We start from the raw sequence: 21179 nt of genomic DNA on the forward strand, positions 1-21179 counted from the left end.
AAAATGTATCATCTCTGGCTATATTATTTTACCATGCCAGCCAGTGGAAGCCTTATGGAGGATTAATGTATGGGGGAAAAGGCTTGGTTTTCTGTGCATGCTTTAATGACTGGACCTTTGTTCTGCTTTTTAACTGTGACCATTTAATAACTACTTGACTCACTTTGCCCTCAGCAGGATGTTGCACGTAGCTTCTCTGCGTTGAAGAATACAGTTGAAATTAAGAATGTACTTTAATGATTTGGTTGGTAACAGGCAGTTCCCAACAGCCTACCTGTGGAGTCGACCTTCGGAAGCATCTTCAGTACAAGGATGCTTCCCTAGACCAAAATTAACCTTGAGGTGTTATGCAGTAAGTTCCTAAGTTACCTCCTCAGCAGTCCTTAAATCCTGTGTGAAAAACCTCTCCTGGATGTTCAGCCAACAGCAAAATGAAAGGGAGTTCTTGCCTTTAACAAAAAGAGTTGGGAAATGGATGGAGTTGTCTGGTGGACCCTGAGAAATGCATGAGTTGGTCTCTGAAGAGTTCGGGGTTTAAGCATACAAGTCGCACTCGAGGTGGGAGGGGAAGATGGCTCTGAGAGGAAGGTGATGCGCCTAAAGGTGGCACAAGAGGACAGAGCAGAGCTGGAATTATACCCCAGGGCAGCTCCTGAGGCTGTGTCAGCAGCAGCCCCTGTGGGCTTTGGCTGCTCCTAGAGGTTTGACAACTGCAGTCAGAGGTGGGCAAACCCTACATGGAAGGACACTGTTATCTGCAAGCCCTCATGGCTTACAGTGTTCAAGGCCAGGTTGGACAGAGTCTTGGGTAACATGGTCTAGTGTGAGGTGTTCCTGCCCATGGCAGGGGATTGGAACTGGATGATCTTAAGGTCCTCTCCAACCTAAACAATTCTGTAATACTATAGGGGGTAAAGAAACTGTGAGAAACCATTTTGCATACCCAGAGCAAATAAGGAGGCCTCCTGAGCTGCTTCTCTGGACTTCAGCTCAGTTCTTGCAATGAAATCTTTCCAGCAAATTCCCTCAGAGGCCCGTTTCATTGGAGAAAGATGAATTACCAGTGTGATTGTGATGTCCATCTAGGCTGCAGGTCCCAACCAGACACTGGAGCGAGGAAATGAGGCTTCAGCTTGAGTGAAAACTCTTCTGGTGCCCCGGGGGAAGAACAACAGGTTCTGCCTCTCTGGAAACAGCAGTCACTGACTCTCCTGTCGGGCAGGGATAGGGCAAGGGTTTGGATTGCAGTGAGAAAGACTTGGGTTACATGGCAGAGAATCCTACTTTTGTGGAGATAGTTTGGCCATGCAATAGCTTTTTTCTTGTTGTTTTGGGTTTTTTTTTTTGTTTTATTAGATGCAGAAGGTGATAATGCTTTTTGTGGTTGGAAGCTCCCAAGGCAGACCTTAGTGTTCCTGCTCCATGCTCTCTCTTACTCAAGGTGCTTTGTCAGCATCCAGAGGAAGTTGGATCAGATGAAATCTCACTTTGAGTGTATTGTACCAGGCTTAATTCCTTGTGCTGTGTCTGTCTGTAGAAGGAGTTGGGTGTCCTTGAGTGAAGCAGCCCTCCACTTGTTCCTATACCCTCTGGCTCTTCTTTCAGTCCAGCCCATCCCCAAAATGACACAAAAATGAGTGTGCTCCTCCACAACAGGAACAACAGGAGGCAAAGACTCAAGATGAATGTTGGTCTTAGGAAATCATTTACAGTGAGTTTGCAGCCAGGCTTTTTAGAGAGATGAAATTTACTGTAACGGGAGTGAGTCAGCATGGATATATTGCAGGTAAATCATGTCAGACTAATTTGATCACTTATGCTAATGAAATAACTATCCGTCTACATTGCAGAAATCCATCTGCTTGTCCAGCAGGTTCGCAGAAAACGTGGTGTGATGGATTATAGTCCAAACTCCCTGCTCGTAGGTTAAAATAATCTGCTCTTGAAAAGGGTGAAATGCTGGCAAGCAGCAGAGCCATGGCTTGAAGCTAAGGGTGAGTGTCAGCACGGAGGTGACTGAGGAGCAGATCCTCCGCTGGGGCTCTTTAATATTTGTATTAAAGATTTACACATGCCGCAGCGTGGAGGGTCATTAAATTTGCAGATGGTACAGAGCTAAAGGGATCAGGCAGGGCTTACTGGGCTTTCCTTGCACAGAAATTGCTTTTTGGCAGTGTAATCTTGCTAAATGATGTAAGGAGGCTCAAAACTGCAATATCTTGACTGGACCAAGATGCTTCGTGGCAGGTGCAGGATTGGAGGTTCTTTGCAGAGGAGATGAGGGGGTTTGTATCGTGAGGTGTGGTTGAGATAAGGGAGGAGAGGAACCACCATCAGCAGAGAGATCTTTCCTTCATTTTTAAATATTTTGAGCCCTTAATACACTCTCACCGTAAGCTGCGTTTGATAGAAAATACTGGGGGTGTTCATGTTTTATTACAGCATATAAAATGTTATATATTCTATTTGGCCCTGTTTTATTAGAGTATATAAAATATGTATTCTGTGTGTAGCTGAGGTAGCAATTACACCTAAGAGAACTTGCATTTATGTCTCTGAGTAAGGACTCACCCTCCACCTGCAGTGGAAGGAGGGGGACTGGATAGGAACAAAACCTTATTCTCATGTGTCCACACACTAAAGAGTTAACTGGGAGCAGATACTACTCTTCCAGCTCCTATACAGTTACAGCACACAACTGTGTTGGTGTGTAGCTGTCTCCCAGCCATGTTTAGCTGTGTAAATACTACTCTTACTGTACCTATCATCTGAGCTACTGAACTTCATGTTCATCTGGGCTTCTGCTCCTCATTAAGCAGCATCTGGGCAAGGTCTCATCAGTTCGAGGCATTCCTCAGCTTCAGCATGCTCCCATTGAGTGCAGAGGAGCTGAGCTGTCCAGCAGGACGCTCGTGCTGCTTCCCAGCAGCTTTGCTCCCAGTTTTGAAGAGGGCTGTGGTGACTCTGCTGCTCCAGTGACAGCGTTACCCACGCTTCTCTTTCTGGAAAGCCACCTTCAGCCTTTGGAAGGTGTGCTGTGAGTAGGGGAAGAGTGAAAATAACAGGAGAGTGGTTTTTCTGCTGTTTCAGTCTCTGATTTAAATCGGCTCCTGAGACGGGAGCCTCATTTCTGGGAGTGATGCTTTTAGGTTGAGATTTCTGCAGTGGGAACAATCTTCTGGCATAGCGAGCGCTGCTATTTCAGAGCTAGCAGAGATGTTTAAAGGTGGCCAGTTACAGTAAGCGCAGTAAGTCACACTCCTCATATCTTCACCACTGAGAAGATGAACTGTAGATCCCCCTGTTGTCATTAATAGAAAGACAAAGATTAAAATGTAACCCACAAAATAAATCCATTAAATAAACCAAAGATCCAAGCAAAGAAGAAATGTGAAATCCTCTTGTAGGAGTTACACCTCCTTCTTCCTTCCAGTTGAAAATCAACCCGTGCAAAAGAATTTAATGATACCATTGTTTAGTGAAATTAGACTTGACAGTAAGCAGTTACCTTCTATTTTGGTTGGTTAAGATTTGCAATTGTTTGACACTCCTTAGAAATCACAGTAACCGGTTTTAAGGGCAGGCAAATGAAGATTCCCTCTCTGCGTACAACATTACTCATCACTCCACAGCTACATGCTAATTGGAAAATAACTGGTGGATGAGCATGTCTCACACAAGCTGTCATCTGAGCATGGCAGGTAACGCACCAGAGCTGAGCTCACACCAAATTTGCTCATGCACACAACAGCTAACAAAAAAGCCTGCTGCAGGAAATGAACGCTACGGAAACTTCTCAGATGCCAAAGTAAGTCTCAATCCATGATGATCCTGGTGATTTCTTTAGGGGAATCCACCTGGTTTCCTCTTCCCTTCAGTGCCCCCAGCATGACAACACATGGTTTCCTACCTGAACCTCAGCCCTGGCTTTCTGTTTTTATTCAGAGCCTGCTGTTGGGTTAGAGGAGCCCTGGGGTTTGCTGGGCCAAGCCAGGCTTCCGAGGAGAAGACCTCTGAAGGTGACACTCACAAGGTAGCAGGGTAGGTGGGAAGCTCCGAGCATACCTCCCTCTATCTCCTGCTAGAGGAAATCTTGTTTAGCCACACCAGAGCAGAGGAGAACAGGGGAAAACCTTCACTAATTCTTACAAAGGGGCCTTGTATGGCAAAGGGCTGGCCATGAAGCATCACGAGGTCTTGCAGGGACAGAAGCAGATGCAGAGAGAAGCTTCCTAGTGGTTGCAGTTGCATTAGGGAGCAGATCTGGGGAGTGAAATGCTTGGTGCTATATGCACCAAATATATGGGGTGCTGTATTGCTGTATGCATGTTGGGGTGATTTCCTTGGAATTAGCCTGGTCTGGCCCCATAGCTTGGAACGTTCAATGGCAGCTGCGACATGCTGTGTGGGTCTCTGGAGCTCAACTTGTGTTTGGGCTTGTGTGAATGGAATCCAGTCCTGCAGTGTGGGCCTAAAGGTACTGAGTGAGGAAGGTCAGGGGAGTCGCCTCAACCAGGCTGTGCTGCTCCAAGCTAAACCAAAGGCTGACAGAGGTGTAGAAGAGGCTGCAGGAAGCTGGTCGAACCAGGAAAAAGATAATGGAAGTTTTATTAAAGGCCAAGAAAACAGGCTGTACGTGTCCAGATTAGTGACGGTGAATGTGAACATGCACAGCCTGTTTTGTTGTTTTTATAGCATGTTCCCTCTGAAATGCCTCTGTTCCAGGGCAGCAACACTTTGCAATTAGGAAGTTGCTTGTTTCACGATGACAGTTGCTGCTGCCCCCGAGGAAAGGGATGGCACTGTCTGAGCAGACTTTGGATCCACTGAGAAAACTTGGAACTCCACCTGAGATCCAAGTGGAAAAGTTGCCTGGTTCCCACTGAGGACTTGCGATTTAGGAGCCGAGGGATGGTGTGATGTGTGGGGCAAAGAGAGTGGTGAGAAGCACGGTTCACCCACTAGCTGTGACCCTAGTGTCCATCTCAGCTTGGCAGGAAGATGTACAGGTAAGATCAGCTTATTCTTTGCAATGTGTTCACTTATTTTAATCTAGAAAATCACTCTTTGCATCATACTGCCAGAGTCTTGAGTGTTCCCTTCAAACAGAAGATGGATTTTCACTCCTGACAGCTCAGTTTGCAAAAGCAAGGCAGAGGTGGAAAAAGACCCTTTTGTGTCAGCGTGATGATTGATCACTTCTTATTGTTGCTCAGATGCCAGGTCCGGGTTTGAGAGAGAAAACTAATATGCTTATTTTATGGAGTTACTTTAGGAGGGAGCCCTGAAGGAGGAATGCAGAGTGCTGGAAGACAGGGCTGGAGAGATCACACAGGAACCAGCAGAACAAAAGCCGCCTCTGTTAGAGATCTGGGAGTTGGTGTTGGATGAAGCGGGGCCTCCCGCTGTTCCCTGCTCGCTGTTGCCGTGGCCGGGCTGGCATCACTGTGCAAGGGGGAAATGCAGGCAAGAGCTAATCTATCGAAACAGAAGGACAGACTTAGCTGGAGAAGATGAGCATGCTGAGCTGGTTTCTGCTCTGCTACACCCTGAAACCTCACTGATAGCTGCACAGCTCCCCAGCTGTAACTGGGAGCAGACAGGGGTTCTTTATGCATTTTCTCCAGAGCCAGGCTGGTGAGGATTTGGTGAGGACTGGAGAAACTGATACTGAGATTTTCAGCTCGGCAGGGGGGAGTCTGTGTTTGCTTAATTTGGGAAGAGACAGCCATATAACTTACAGTACTTAAAGCTTAGGCGGTGGAAGTATCCCCCTGAGCACAGTGTAAAGTTTGAGGCAGCTAGGAAAAGTCTTTCATGCTGCCCGAGCCTTCCTCCATTCTTCCAGAATCCCTGCTCCAAACAGTTTGTGCAAGAACTAGACTCCAGTCTGGTAATCTAGGCATGACGACAGCCCCGTTTAGTCTGACAGCCTATGTATTTTCTCACAGAAGGTGACTTAAAGAGCCTTCTGACAACCAGCTCATCTCATCATTTCACCCAGCTCTCTGACAAACGTGGTCCAGCATGGAACACCCTTCACTGCTCTGTCTGTCCTGTTCTATTTCAAGGTTCCATTTCTGATTGCTGCCTTTTGCAGTTGTCTTGGAGGAGGCATCCTGATACCCAAAAGCCCTCTCCCACAACCGCCTTTCCCCGTGGGCAGTGCCTGTAGCAGTAATCAGATCGTGCCTCAGTCATGTCTTCAATAAGCCAACAGCCTTGGGCCCCTGCCTTTCCACAGCTCCTTCCTTGGAGCTGTTTCAAGCTCCATGGCCCTTCTTTGGCTTTGCCTGAATCTCTTCTGTGTTTTCTCTTTATGAAGGAAGGGGCATAGCCTGAACCCCAGGGGGGGTTTGGATGGAGCTGAGGACCAATTCCTTCCCCAGAGGGTGCTCAGGCATTGGAACAGGCTGCCCAGGGCAGGGCTGCAGTCACCGTCCCTGCAAGTGTTCACACAGCGTGGAGACGAGGCCTCAGTGCCATGGGTTAGGGGTGGCCTTGGCAGGGCTGGGAACGGTTGGACTGGAGGAGCTGAAAGGGCTTTTCCAGCCTGGTTGATTCTGTGATTCTATGATCCTATGAACACGGCTTCCCAGCAGCTTCTCACCAGAGCTGCGTGAGAAGGAGCTCTTCCTGCTGGGGTCTGTGATTGCCCTTTCTGGACATCAAGGGGTTAGAGGAGGCCCTTTATGACAGAGCTCCGTGGTGTCCTCTAAGTCCTTTTCAAGGCAGCATGCTGTATGTGTAACCTGCGTTTCTGGTTTCCAGTGGCTTGCCTTGCGTTGGACTTTTTCAGTTGTGTTTCACTGGAGTGTGGCCAACTCTCAGTTAGTTCAGATCACTGGGTATTGATAGCTCCTTGGTTCCCTGCTGGCATATGCAGACTTGGCCACAGCAAGGATTTTCACAGCATCATTTAGATCATTGATAAAAACAGGGAATAAAAAGGTACTGGGAGTTTCACTCTTCTTTTATCCCAGCTATTTTTACCCGGTGTAATATTGCTCTACATTTATTCAGTCGTGGCTATTGGAACATCCAGTAAATATGCCTTTGAAGAATAGCCAGTTTCCAGCAGTGCTTTCCACCCTAAATGTATATTCCCAGAACATTATGCCGGCAACTGAGGTTAAGGCTTGGGAAAAGAGAATAGTTAAATGCACAGGGGTGTGCGGCACTGCCTGGTGCAGGGTTGTTTGCACAAGTGTAAGCAGACCTTGCCCTGCGGCATTGAGGCAACTCGCCGTTTGTAGATCAGCATTAAACTCCATGGCCTTCGGAGGGCCAGCAGAAGGTTCTCCCATGCACTCTGCAGCAGTTTCTGGGCTGGAGACACCGTGGTTGTGGAAGAACTTTTGTTCCCGGCCTCACTGTCCAGGAACCTGCTCCTGGGCTGAAGCTCACCACAGTAATGCGACTTTGCCTCATGCCATGGGGTGCAGAGGAAGTGACAGCCACGCTGGGTGTTTCCCTTGTGGTGGTGCCCACCTCATTAAACAGCATTGCCACACGTTTTGAATGTTTCTTTTCAGCTACCAACTTAGATCTCAGTGGGGTGCAGGCTGCTCTCACTGCCGTGAAGCCACCTGGATCTGCAGCCTTATCCAGAGCCAGTCCGGGTGTGCGCAGGTAAGTGTCAGTGTTCCCAGTGCGCAGAGGAGGCCATGGAGATGCTGCGAGGGCTGGAGCAGCTCTGCTCTGGAGCCAGGCTGAGAGAGCTGGGCTGGGGCAGCCTGGACAAGAGAAGGCTCCTGAAGGGGAGACCTGAGAGCAGCTCCAGTGCCTAAAGGGGCTGCAGGAAACCTGGAGAGGGGCTTGGGACAAGGGATGTAGGGACAGGCCAAGGGGAATGGCTTGAACCTGCCAGAGGGGAGACTGAGATGAGCTCTTAGGCAGAAGCTCTTCCCTGTGAGGGTGCTGAGGCGCTGGCACAGGGCGCCCAGAGAAGCTGTGGCTGCCCCATCCCTGGCAGTGTTCAAGGCCAGGTTGGACACAGGGGCTTGGAGCAAGCTGCTCTAGTGGAAGGGGTCCCTGCCCGTGGCAGGGGTTGGGAATGGATGAGCTTTAAGCTCCCTCCAACACAAGTCTTGGATTCTATGTTTCTGTGCCCTGTTCTGCAGTGCTCAGGCTGTCTCTGAAACTAATGGGGTTTCAGGCTCTATCAGCTGTGGACAGGGAAGGCCCTGATGTAGCAGAAAGACACCTTCACCCTCCTTACATTTTATGGGTTGCTCAGGACCTCCAACGGATGTATCCCAGGGGCTCATTTAGGGGCTTATGAGGTTACGGGGGTTGCAAACCCAGGAAATTGTTCATAAATATCCCTTTCACCCTTTAAATCTAGACTCAGAGCCACTACCTCCTGGCCTTGGGAGGGGTTGGCATGCTGGGATCTGCACCTTTTGCAGAGCTTCCTAAGAGGAGTGGTGTCACTGCTGCAGGTCGGGATGAGGGCAGCTCCCCTGCCAGCAGCTGCGTAGGAAATCTCTCTACAGAAATGCCTCTCAAAATCTCAGAACTGCTCAGCGTGCTCCAGCCAAATACCCCCGGGCAGAGCAGGAGGGATATTGTTGGTGTGCAGAGCCTGGTCTTCAGGTACCCAGGACCTGGAGCATCAGGCGTGTTTGTACCTCTGGGGAGAGAGGTACAGGGAAGCAGGGCAGCCTTCAGCACGGTAACAGGAGCTCTCTGCTGCAGGGCTGAAGGCAGAACCGTCGTCATTAGAAGAAGGGTTGTGGCTGGGGAGCTGTGCCCATGCAAGACAAATAGGAGTCCCTTTTGGCAGGAATTGGGGAGTGCATCTGATTGTATGCAGTTACAGCTTCATTTCAAGCCTATTGCTCGTGGCATACAGGCACGAGCCTCCCTCCGCTCAGTGCAGCCAGGGGAAGCTTTGGGCCGCCTATCCCCCATCTCTGCTTTTCCTTATTGTTTTTATAGCCATAAATAAGAATTTTATTGGCTTTATTCATGTCCTATCAGAGGCCAAATCACATCTGGTGATACAGCAATTCGGGGAATGCTGACCTAGTGAGACCCAGTGGAGCAAGAGGTGCTGAGGAAGGTCTCCATTCCCCACTCCCATCCCTCACTGCCCTTTTAGTTATCTTCCCAGCCAAAATAGGATGTGTATCCCCACCTCACCCTTGCTGCCTTGAAACCTCACTGGGTTTCAAAGCTCCTGTGGTTGGAAGGCATTTGAGAAAACATCTAGGGCACGGAGGATAGGGGCAGGAGGAGATGGGGTGTCCTGGAAGCTGCTCCTGTGCAGTGCCCAGCCAGTGTGAGAGGGACACACACAGCAGGGCAGAGATGCTCAACTCCTCCTCCTCCCTCGTGCCTCTGGATTTGCGCTTATGGACTTGGAACTTAGGCGTAAACATGCAGGGATCCTTCCTGCAGGGTTTTGGTAGCGTTTCCTGCAGGTTAGGAGATTATAAGTTCTAGCAGAAGACGGAATAGAGAGGAACACACTTTATTTACTTGAGTGCATATTGGACTCCTAATAAAATTGAGGTGTAACAAGCCAGAGGCAGGTTTTGTTCCATTCTGAGGTGAGCCCGTGTGCAGCTGCTCAGCAGGTCCAGCAGGTTCCCTGTCAGATCCCTGGGCTCCCATAGCGGATCCATGGAGCCCCCTTTCCCCATAGGGGCCCGCCCTGCTTTCTCCCCCAGGTGTGGGTGGCTTGCTCTGTGCTGAACTGTGCTCCCTGCCTTTTCCCAGCTCCCTATCTCCTAGATTCAAGCTGCAGCCGCACAGTCAGGGCAGTTCCTCCCTCTTCCCTGCTAGGGTCTTCTCCCCACGTTTGGGTCTTGTTTTGCTGACCACCTCCATGGGAAGTTCCCTCCTGCTCCTGTGGCATTCTCGTCCCTCTGGGTCACTGTCCTCTCCCAGACCAGCTGCTGTTATGTGCTCTTCTGCCCACATCTCCTCCTCGCGCTCTGCAGCCCCCCTGCAAGCTCTTCCCATACCTCTACCTTGAGACAGCATCTCACCAAGGCCACTTTGTCACAGCGCCCGAGGGGCTATTGCATGTGAAGAGCAGAGCGGGCTCCCCCTTCCTCCTGCCCAGAAGTGGAGCTCCTGGGAGAGCAGATAGCCAGGGCAGATGGGGTACAGCTTCTTCCTCCTGTGCCAGAGCCCAGCTGGGCTTGGGCTTGGCTGTCCTCCTTGGAATAGCAAACCCTGCCGTGAAACAAGGCCAAACCCCTCGTAGCCCTCAGTGATCCAGGTGCCTCCAGCCTGGTGCCATCCTGGCCATTTCTGGAGCATTCAGTCTCCCCAGATGCCCTGTCAGGTGTGCAGGGTGGGTATCTGCTTGTCCTCAACTCCAGATCTGCAGTGAGAGATACAGATGATTTAGAGACAGGGTCCTGGGCAACGTGCCTGATCAGATGCCCACTCGTGTGAGCAGATGCCATGAGTGGGAGCTGAAGCATCATAATCCAGCCCATAATGTTCTTTTAAAGACATTTCAGCAGCTCAGTGAACTTTCCACGTGTGTTTTCTACACACACACCCACACCCCCCTTTGCTTTCATGGTCATTTAAAACAAGTGAGCAGAGCAGAGCAGTGTGATAGCCACCAGTTCACTCCCTCCCCGTGGTCTCCCCATCACTTGGTGATTCAATGGCAGCAGGGGGAACATTTGTCGAAAGGGGGGTGGGAGCTTCCCACAGGGATGACAGCTCGCAAACCAGGACCCCTGAGCACCTAAGAGGAAATACGTGCCTTGGGTTTGCCTTTGAAATCCCATGGATGTGGTGGATGGAGCACCAGACTCCAGCCTTGGAACGGGAGCGGCCACCCCCATCCCCGTTCCCATTGCATGCATGTCTCAGTGCCCTCGCTGTTCTGGCGTTGTCAAGTGGGGATGAAGGCCGGTGTTGGGGATACATTTCACGCTGCTGTGCAAACCCAGTGTGAGATGAGGAATTCAGGCCCTTGGACGAGGAGACAAGAGTGGATTTTCCCATAATGGAGCAAAGCAGGCAGATCAGAGCCTGCCAATTTCTCCTCAGCGCTCCCCACTTCCCTAGGAAGTTCAAAGGAGCCAAGCTTTTAAACTGGCAGAGAGAAGTCCTTTGTGTTTATTTGAACCCCCACACAAATCCTTTTGGATCCTTATTTTTTGCGTTGTTCTCCCAACCTCTCCCTTGGAGGGTGACTTTCCCGGCTCTCCCCTGTTTGAGCTGCTGGAACTGCAGAGGTGGCGGAGGAGAATGCCACTGGTTTATGTGTTTGTGAACAAGTAATAGAGGTACCACGTTTCACTGGAAACCCATGTAAAAAGCGCCCCAGGAGGGCAAAAAGTGACAAGGAACCAGACTGTTCAGCAGTGCAGAGCTTTTGCTGTCCTGCAGGAAAACACAACGTGGGGGACTGCTTATTCATCAGCAGCAGTAAATAATGGGTGCTCACCTTGAGCTCTCCTTCAAGCCACTTCTCCCCAGCCTTGGTGCTAGCAGAGAAAGGAAACAGGTCCTGGAGCCTGGATGACAAACTGGGGGTTTATGGCTGTTTAGCTCTTTGTTTTCTCCCTGAAAAGCTCTGTTTTCATTGCTTGGTCTTTGTCTTTGCCAGCATCAAAAGCCTGGCCTGCATTCTGCCAGTCTGACACTGAAAAGTAGTCCTGAGCCATTTGCCTGAACCTGTCAGCCCCACATCAGAGCCCACACATTGTATATGCAGGTGCTTTGGCCTGGGAAGGACGCGTCATGCGCGTTACTCATTTAATACCTGCATAATCTCATCTCTCACAACAGCACCCTCAGCAGTTTCTCTTACCCCTCGTGCAGTCCCTCGGGATGTGTTTCTATCCCTGTGCTAGGAGGAGCTATTGGCTCACCCAGCACCGGGGTGAACGGCTCCACATTCCCTTCTAGAGGAATGACTGCCTGCCCTGTGAGCCCATAGCCTCTTCACTGGGGTCAGACCCAAGAGCTGTCCCGGGAGTCTCCAGCACGTGCCTTGCCGTCACAGGTTCAGAGCATCCCTCTGCATGCAGGTTTCCACGGTGCCCTCAAGCTGAGCCTGAGCCTGGAGGCACAGAGGTTACAGAGCTCTTCCCCCCCAGCCATCTGCACTCCAAAGTCATCCCATCCTGTATAATTTTCCAGTGGGGAAGAGATGGGCCGGGCAGTGTGGATGCACCGTGCGCCTTGGATGTCCCAACAAGCCATGAGTGGCCGAGACCTGCCGAAGCGTGTTGACCAGGAGAGCTGGAGGCAGCGGCTTCCTAAAACCTGTGCTTTCCCTAACACCTTCAGAAAGTTTCCTGCACAAAAACGATTCAGGAAACACATTTCCAGGCTGTCAGTGCGACGCATTCATCACTCCCCTGCATATGCACCAGATTGTTAATGCTTCGGGCCAAATACCGTGTCTTTTTTTAATGCCTACAAAACGTGGAACGTGTTGCTGGCTTTGTACTCATAATAATTATAAAAGTAACGGGAGTAGCTGCATTCCTATAGGCTGGAAATGGCCAGGCACAAACAAACCCCATGATTCATTGTTGCAATTAATGCTTGAGCTTGTACCTGTGATTCATTAGTCTGGCGATAGCAAAAGAGCAGGGTGAGAATTAAGGGAGATAAGTGCCGGCTGTTGAGATGGTTTGAGTGCTGTTTAGTGCTCCCTCCTCGGGCTGCCTCTGCCCCTTCAGTTAAAGGCACTGATAGACCCATAGGCAGGTGGTGCAGGGTATTTATATAACAGTGCTCAGTACAAAACTTCAAACTTAAATTCCCATGCAGGTCTCTAAATAGAACTTTGAAATGTCAGAGATGCTGAGAAGAATGCTGGCACCGGAGGAGCTGCCATCAGCGAGAGGCAATAGCAGCCAGATTTATGCTGGGCTAAATACGCAGGTGACTTTTCAGCTCTGGTGTTGGAGGGAGCCTGGAATGCTCTCGTGGACGTATTTTGTGTGGTGGGAGGCAGAGAAACCAACAGGAACACGTGCTGCAGATTTGTGCACCTGGAGGTGGCGGTTGCTGGTCCCTATGGAATACAGCTGCTGTGATCCAATGCCAACAATAGGTTTAGGTGTGATGGCTGCAGGGGGCCAGGGCAGGAGCTGTGGGGCTTTAAGCAGAACCCAGTGTGCTGTTCCCCCATGGTGCTGTGTCCACAGCACGGCACATGGCAGATGATACTGGTGTAGGGATGGCACCTCGATGTTTCCTCCTCACAGGTACCACCAAGCATAGCTGCGAAGGGATAGGGTATGGAGAATAGAGCATTGACAAATGCAGCCTGTTGAGATGCTGATGGGGAGAAGGAGGATGAGAGTTGTTCCACTGAGACCTGCCCAGGGGAATGCTCTCCATGGAAAGGGCTTTGGACCCTTTCCTGGAGCATCACATCAGCGCAGGGCTGCAGTCTGCCTCTCTTAAATGACCTTTTGCTGACTTTGATCTCACAAGGTATTTCTCCCTCCTCCTCCCACCCTCCTTTTCCTCCAGGTGTACCCCTCAGTGAGGAGCAGCTTTGTTCTGTTTTTACAGGTGACTTTGATGGGTGAGATGGAGCAGGGGCAGCTCCCAAGAGCCTGCAAGTTCCTTTGAAGCACAAACCACTCTGTAGCACCAACCTTCTAAGGTGAGTCCTGTTGGCAAAGTTTCTCCTCCAGGTTTTATCCATCACTCTTTCTGCTGGCTCATTACCTTTCCCTTCTGCATATTTGTGCCTCCCAACACCCCAATTCATTTCCCCAGATGCAGCAGCTATTGACCGGGTGATATAGATGGGGTTTAACCAGTCCTCCCGCTGGCTGCTCCTGAAGCGCTGACGAGGCCGATTTGTCTGTTCACCCATCAATCTGAAAGCACATGCAAAGTTCTAGCTCAGCTGACTCAATTGTTAGAGCTGCAACCCCAATGGCTTTGTAAATAAAATAGTTTAATCTCATGGGGTATGCCTGGGAGAGAGTGGAATAAATACATCAATATGTAAATAGACCCACGGAGGAGGATGAACTGGGACTTTGCAAAACTGATAAAGCATCTTAGGAGACGTGTTGTCACTGCACTTCTTGCATATTCTGATGAAGCAGACAGCAGTGCTGGGTTGCAGGAGAGGAAGGGAGGGAGGAAGCAGTGTGGGCACGAGCGCACCGTGACCGAAATCCTTGTATGGATTGATTTGACTGAAATGTATTCCGAGGCTGGTCTAATTGCTACTTTAGTCTCAGGCTTTGATTCTCCTCTTGTTTTCGCATCTTTGCTGCTGAGTCTTTCCTGCATTTCAAGCAGCCCAATTGGGGGCAGAGTCCAGGCCTGAACCTCTGCTAGACCAGAAGAGACGACGCCTGTCTTTACTGAACCCTTCCACAAAGCAAAGAGGGCACAAGTGAAGGGCAGTGAAGGTCAGACTTGTTCTGGATGGGTCTCCATAGGCACAGCCTTTACTTTCTCCTGCTCTGTGCAGCCCCGTTGCACTTCCACCGCACAAGTGGAAATACTGAGGTTCAGTTCACGAGCAGCAGCTCCACCTCGGGCACTTCTCTGCTGATTTCCAGGGCAAGGAGAGGAGGAGAAACCTCCCCCTGCATTGTCTGGGCACTGCCTCCCTTTCTGCAGGCTGAGCTCCAGCCCTTGTTTTGCAGCGCGCCACGGGGAGTTTTATCACCTTCCACAATGAAATCTGTCACCTTCAAGCTGCTTTATTGTGATCTGGGGACTTGTGCCCTGTCCGCTGTCACCCGGCGCAGGGCTCCTGCCTTCCTCCCCGCACCATCGCTAGCATCTATCGACCAGGCTCCTCGCTGCAACCAGCGGCGGCAACTTCAGGGACCACATTCGTACTTGTTTTCTCACTGGGATCAGGCCATTAATTGAGCTGCTTTCTTTCTCTTTGCCTCCTTCTGTGCATCTCAATCCCCCTTTTCTGAGGCTTTGCCTCCCCTCGCAGCCCGCTCCAATGTGGGGAATAAAACCCAATCAGACATGCAGCGTAGCCGGTATTCCGGAGGTGATCCCGTATTTTAAAGGGGAATAAATACACGTTTTAAACCACGATACCCTCGTGTTGCATCAGTTGGGAAGATACAGATGTTTGAATCAGATTAACTGCGTATCTTCTCTTGGAGAAAGCAGTACCAGTAAGCTTGGGGCACCCCTTCAGCAGCTGTGGCTTGGGTGGCACAGTGTGGTGGTGTGGGAGGCTGGCAAGTTTGGCGTGCCAGGATGAGATAAACTGACTTTAGGAATCTGCTTTTATTATATGCTAAGTTCAGAACACTCCTGCTTTCCTGTAGCTTCTATTGTAGATGCCTTTTTGCTTTAGGGAGTCAGTAGTTTCATTTGGAATGCAGTTCTGTACATTTGCATACACATTTGGACTGGCTAATTAAAAACTTACCGTCAGAGTTGGTTTTGTGCTAACAATGGCTCTACAAAACGTTTGTAACTCTTTGCAAGTGTCTGCTTTGGTGCAGAAATCTGAACTTTCTGGCAAATCATGTGGTCAGATCTTCAAGGTTTAGCTTTTCAATGAATAATCAGAACCTGCAATAACAGATTTGAACAAAAAAGGTGTTCATTGGAGTTTCTCCACAGGGAAAAAATCTATAACATGTATTATTAAATATAAAGAGGCTTATGTCTTGTGTTTCATTGTGCTAGAGCTTATAATAGCCCTTCAGAAGCTTGAAATGGGGTTTCTTTCATTAAAACACCGCGTTCCCCTGCTGCATTCATTACAGGCAGCATATTGGCAGGTGCCTGTGCCGGGCAGGCCTGGCCTGGAGGGCTGATCCCGACCCTCTCCATCAGCGCCAAGGGTTATTTCATAAGCAGTGGAAATGCTCGTTTCCAAAGTGGATGTGGAGGGGACGGCAGCAATGGACGTGGGAGGAGCAGCAGAGAGGGAGCTGCATTTTCTTGGTGGCATTTTTATACATCTGCCTCCTGAGCAGCTAAGAGGGAACTGAGAGAGGTCCCTGGGGACGAAGGGGGTAGTTGAGGATGGGTGCAGCTCTTGCCCAGCTCTCCCTCTAGGCAGTGCTCTTAACTCTGACCTGTGCAAGTCCCTGCCTCTTATGCATGTGGATGTCTTAGGGAGCGTTAGTGCTCCAGGCCTGGGAATACAAGGATTTCCAGCACCACCAGCAAGGAGCTGCAGGAAAAATCTCATTAGTCTGCATCCCTTCAACTGTTGCATTCGCCAGAAGTGGGGCGTGCAGGCCAGTGCTTCAAAGTGTTGCTTTGGCATCCAAGCAGTCTTGGAATGAAGAAATGCTTCACTCATGTTTTCATTCCCCATGACTGAGTTCCAGCATCCAAAATGGGATTACCAGAAGTGAAATGCAGTTGAATTTTGCCTCTGCTGATGTTCATCAGCTGCTGTTCCAGCTCTGGGTCCCTGGAGAGCTCTCTAGTCTGATATTCATAGGATCCCAGCCTGGTTTGGGTTGGAAGGGACCTTAAAGCTCATCCAGTTCCAACCCCTGCCACGGGCAGGGACATCTTCCACTAGAGCAGCTTGCTCCAAGCCCCTGTGTCCAACCTGGCCTTGAACACTGCCAGGGATGGGGCAGCCACAGCTTCTCTGGGCACCCTGTGCCAGCGCCTCAGCACCCTCCCAGGGAAGAGCTTCTGCCTAAGAGCTCATCTCAGTCTCCTCTCCTTAATAATCCTGTCCTAAGCCGAGGCAGCCAACTACCATACCCAACTGCAGAGGTTTTGTGACAAGGCAATGCAAACCTTTCCTCCAGCACACACAAATGTGTTCTGCAAGATAAAAATAAGCAGTAATGAAAATATTGTACTCTTCTGCTTTCCCTGTGTTTTTTCCTCTTTGCTTCAGGAAAGCAGGAAGAGGCAGGAAAGGATTGACTCTGTCCTGCCGAGGGCTTTTCCGAAGATGCCTGCTGGGAACGCTGGCTGGATGTTTCTCTTTAGGAAGTCGCTCTTTTGATTTTCTCACTGCCTCGCCTGTCACGCTGAGGTGCCTGGAGAAGGATTTGCTGATGAAATCCATTCTCCCTTGAGATTCTGCTCGTCCCATCTTGATCAACTTTTAATTCTTGCTTTCTAATAACACCCAGGGACGGTGTTTTATGGCTTTATGAGGATTTGGTGATTGAAGTTCATCTGTGCTTGCAGGAGACCAGTAACCTCATTTCATTTTTGACAGAGCGTCGGGGGAAGAGCTCTGTACCCTTCGCCCTTCTTGGTCATGTATAAATGAAAGAGAAAGTAAAGCGGATATAATGTGTCCAGACCTGTCAGCCCGGCTCCCTTGTCCTCTCTCACCACACTGGTGAACTTCTGACACTGTTTCTCTCCCGCCTGGCACATGGGCACGTGTTTGAAGGACACCGTTGGCTCATTTTTGATATCCTTCCATGATCTTGCTTTTATTCTTGGTTCTGCACACCAGCGGCTGGGATGGTTGGAAGTAGCTGCTCTAAGCTGGCGTGGGAGTAGATTGCTTAAGCATTACCTCACAGAGTCAATGTAAATTGAGAGCAGATAAGACTTGGACCCCAGATGCCTTTTTTTGACCCATTACTGTCTTCTTCCCAGTTCCATTCTCTCTGCTCTTTCTGATTTTGAGCAGGTTCGAGAGGAATGGGACTCCTGGTTCACGCTCAAACCAACCTTATCTGCGGTACCCAAAGGCACACACACAGGTACCCACCACTGGCAAAGGATTTGTCAGTAAAAGAAATGCTGGAGGAAGAATGCCCACAGTGATGAATTGAGAGACAATGCACAAAATCCTGGACCCAGATAACCTGGTAATATCATTCACCAAACTGTGACTCTGTTCTCGTAGAGAAACGGCATTTCCCTTTACAAATCCATTTTCTCTCCTTAGGAGAAAGGACATTTAGAGCATCTCTAGTGAAAAGGAGAAGGTGGAAGAGGCTGTGAGGACGCCGTGCTTCCTACACTGGTCCACAGATTCTAAACACAGGTTTGGTTATTTCTGATAGATGCTTATTTTTCCTCTCTGTTTTTTGCTTTCAAATATGTGCTTGTGTTCTCAATGAAGAACAGCTGAGAGATCAGGCAAATGGCTTAAGAATTCAGCGGGCTGTAAGCTATTTGGATTTAAAATAGTGCCTGGGAGAGAGCTTTTTACACTGCCTCGCTAAACAATCCTCCTTCTGTCACCATCTGAGGTTGCCATCCTTTGTTCCTCACATGTCGCCTTCCCTCTAACTCTCCAGAGCCTCCAAGGGAAGCAGGAGAAGGGCTAACGAGGGTTTTTCTTTTTCATTTTTAAATCCCCCCAAGTCCTTCTTTAACGCAGCCCCCCCCCCCCGGCCATCTGCCTTTGTTTCAGTTGTGCTTCTTGGCTTTGTTTCTTCAGCATTACCCCCTCCTTGTCCCTTTGCAGGGCCCTGTTAAACACTGTGGGAGAGCTGTGCAGAGGCAGCTCAGCATCCCTGGCCTCAGCCACAGCACTTGTAGCACCAGAGCCTGCTCGTCTGACTGTGGCCAGAGCCATCCCTGCTGCCTTTTTTGCTTCCCTTTCCCATGGCAGGGGGTTGGAACTGGATGAGCTTAAGGTGCTTTTCAACCCAAACCATTCTATCATTCTGCTTGCAAAAGCAAAGCTGGGGCTGCTCTGCTGGGGGAGCAGGGTGCTGGCATCAGGCACAACAAACCGGGCACCCCACTGCTTGCCCCGATGCTCCCCAGCCAAGGCAGGGGAGGGAATCGCTGTCCCACCACGTCAAGGCCTCCACTGCCTCCCCTTCACGCGCAGGCAGGCGGTGGAAGGAGGGTCCCATCACGCTCCGGTTCCCCCTGATTCCCCCTGCAGACGCAGACGGGCAGGAGGGAGGTGGTGTCCAGGGCTGACAGCTCATCCTTTTGCCCCTGATTTGCAGGGGATCGAGAAGAGGGCTGTGCCAAATGGATGGGCTCAGCTCCACGCACACAGGTGAGGTGAGGCAGCCAGGGGGCCCTGACACCTTTTCATCACAACCCTGGATCCAAGGGAGCTGTGAGCAGGACCCATGTGCCACCCTCAGCTGCAGGTCACCCTCTGCGTCCTGCCAGGGGCAATCTGCCTGCAGGACACACAGGCTCAGCTTCTGGAGCGTTTCTAAAGCTATTTTTGTTCCCCAAGTCCTGTCGCTGGTTTTGCTGACCTCAGCAGGCTCCACCTTTTCCAAATGTTTCTGACGTTTCTCACAGAGCAATCTCTTCACATTGCAGACAAGGATTCTGCTGACTTCGGTTTGGCTTCTGTTTCCCATTGGATGGGCTCCTCTCTTGATGGGGGAATGCCTCAAGCCAAAGAAGAGAGGGGAAAAAAACCCCAGCCCCTGAGCTAACTGAAAACAGGCCCAAAGGGAAGCGCTTTCCAGCCGCATTGCTTCTCGCCGGCTGGCTTCTGTTCTGCGCTTGGGGACGTGCCAGCCTTCGGTGCCTCCATGCTTTTGATTCCTGTTTACCCCCGGCAACATGATTGTCTATAATTACATATAATCTCCCCCTTGTTTACTCTTCTTCCTCCAGGTCTGAACACAAGCACGATGGCAACTCTCTGCTCAGGCTGCCGAGGCTCCCGCTCCCAACTGCATCCTCCACCTTCTCTTGCAGAAGTAACAAAGACGTTTGGTTTCCTCCCAGCCCTTCTCCCTCCCCCTCGCTGGCACTGGCGTTATTTAAGCAGAATGTGGAAACAATTTGCAGGAAAGTGAACAATGCAAGCTGAGGAGGCGAGGGAGGCAAGCTCAGAGCGCGTGCTTCCAGCCCAGGAGAGGAGCGCTGCTGTCCCGGGAGGGATGCAGAGGGAAGGGACTGTTTTCCCTTCTTTTTCTGCTCCTCTCTTTCAAGGTCCCGCTTTCCGTCTTGCCAGGGTTGGGTCCAAACCAGAGCAACCAGATCTGACTGCGTGTTTTGGAGGGAGTTCAGGTTGGATCCCTCCCTGCATCACAGCCTGATGAGGCAGTATCTGTGTACTTAATCCTTGCGGAGGTTTTGCTCTCGGATCATTGCTGCTCCTGGATTAGCATTAATGAAGAGCATGTGTGGTTGAGAGGTCCTGATTCAGGCCCTGAGAGCTGCAGCATTGCTAAAGGCATTGTTTTCTGTTCTACGTAGCTATTCCAAAGAGCAGTTTGGCTGGAAGATGAGATTCCTCAGGAGTTAAAGAGACAGCAAAGTCTAATTTCAGTTTCTCTTCCCTCACCCACTTAGCATGATGTTCTCAGAACATCCCAGCACCTTGCTAGCACCAGTGTGAGTGTCCTTGTAAATCAAAGTTTGCTTTAGTGCCCACCGAATAGCTGAGCTCTGCTGGAGCCTGGGAACATGCAGGGTGTCAGCCATGGGAAGCTGGACCAGCATTAGATTTGGTACCGCTCAACAGGTCTGAGGTCTTCAGATCTCACTGTGCACTGGGCTCCGTTACTGTGAAGTCCTCAAACAAAAGCAGTCCAAACCCACACACCTTTGGGTGTTGCAGAGGGAAGGAAATATTCTCCACAGGTTGCACATCCAAGTGCCTGCCTTGGCAAGCTCCTTCCTTCCCAGGAGCTTGCAGCCTCCTTTCTCAATAGCCTCAAGACCTGGGACGTGATCCATGCAAGTTGTGCTGAGCTGGTAGGGCAGGGCTGGGAAGCTGCCAAGTGGGACACCGTGTTCCTCCCTAAACCAGGAGAATTTCCAGCTGTGAGCTGGTGCAGCAGATACACTGTGATCTGATGGCACAGAGGGACAGTTGGGAACCTGTAGTAGGGCTGTTCCTCTGTGAGGTCTTGCACTGGGGCTTCCAACACAAGAGGGTCGTGGAGCTGTTGGAGCGAGGCCAGAGGAGGCCATGGAGATGCTGCGAGGGCTGGAGCAGCTCTGCTCTGGAGCCAGGCTGAGAGAGCTGGGCTGGGGCAGCCTGGACAAGAGAAGGCTCCTGAAGGGGAGACCTGAGAGCAGCTCCGGTGCCTGAAGGGGCTGCAGGAAACCTGGAGAGGGGCTTGGGACAAGGGATGTAGGGACAGGCCAAGGGGAATGGCTTTAACCTGCCAGAGGGGAGACTGAGATGAGCTCTTAGGCAGAAGCTCTTCCCTGGGAGGGTGCTGAGGCGCTGGCACAGGGTGCCCAGAGAAGCTGTGGCTGCCCCATCCCTGGCAGTGTTCAAGGCCAGGTTGGACACAGGGGCTTGGAGCAAGCTGCTCTAGTGGAAGGGGTCCCTGCCTGTGGCAGGGGTT

General features: G+C 50.6%; 1 long non-coding RNA gene across 4 annotated transcripts in view; it reads left to right on the forward strand.

Annotated features, from left to right (window-relative positions):
* Nucleotides 1-19682, forward strand: part of LOC130605462 (uncharacterized) — a 41450-nt gene extending 21768 nt beyond the window's left edge. The window contains exons 2-5 of one of the 4 annotated variants that reach the window (XR_008973706.1): nucleotides 13203-13434; nucleotides 13516-13609; nucleotides 16817-17932; nucleotides 19489-19682. This is a non-coding gene — a long non-coding RNA (uncharacterized LOC130605462). Of the gene's footprint in view, nucleotides 1-12132; nucleotides 12877-13202; nucleotides 13435-13515; nucleotides 13610-16816; nucleotides 18646-19488 lie in introns of those variants that run through there. The other 3 variants (XR_008973707.1, XR_008973705.1, XR_008973703.1) reach the window with 3 other exon arrangements.
* Nucleotides 19683-21179: the final 1497 nt, after the last annotated feature.

This window comes from Pezoporus wallicus, unplaced genomic scaffold (assembly GCF_028554395.1).
Source record: "Pezoporus wallicus isolate ANWC-B61680 ecotype Strahan unplaced genomic scaffold, APGP_CSIRO_Pwel_v1 contig_7731, whole genome shotgun sequence".
Taxonomy (NCBI): Eukaryota; Metazoa; Chordata; class Aves; order Psittaciformes; family Psittacidae; genus Pezoporus; species Pezoporus wallicus.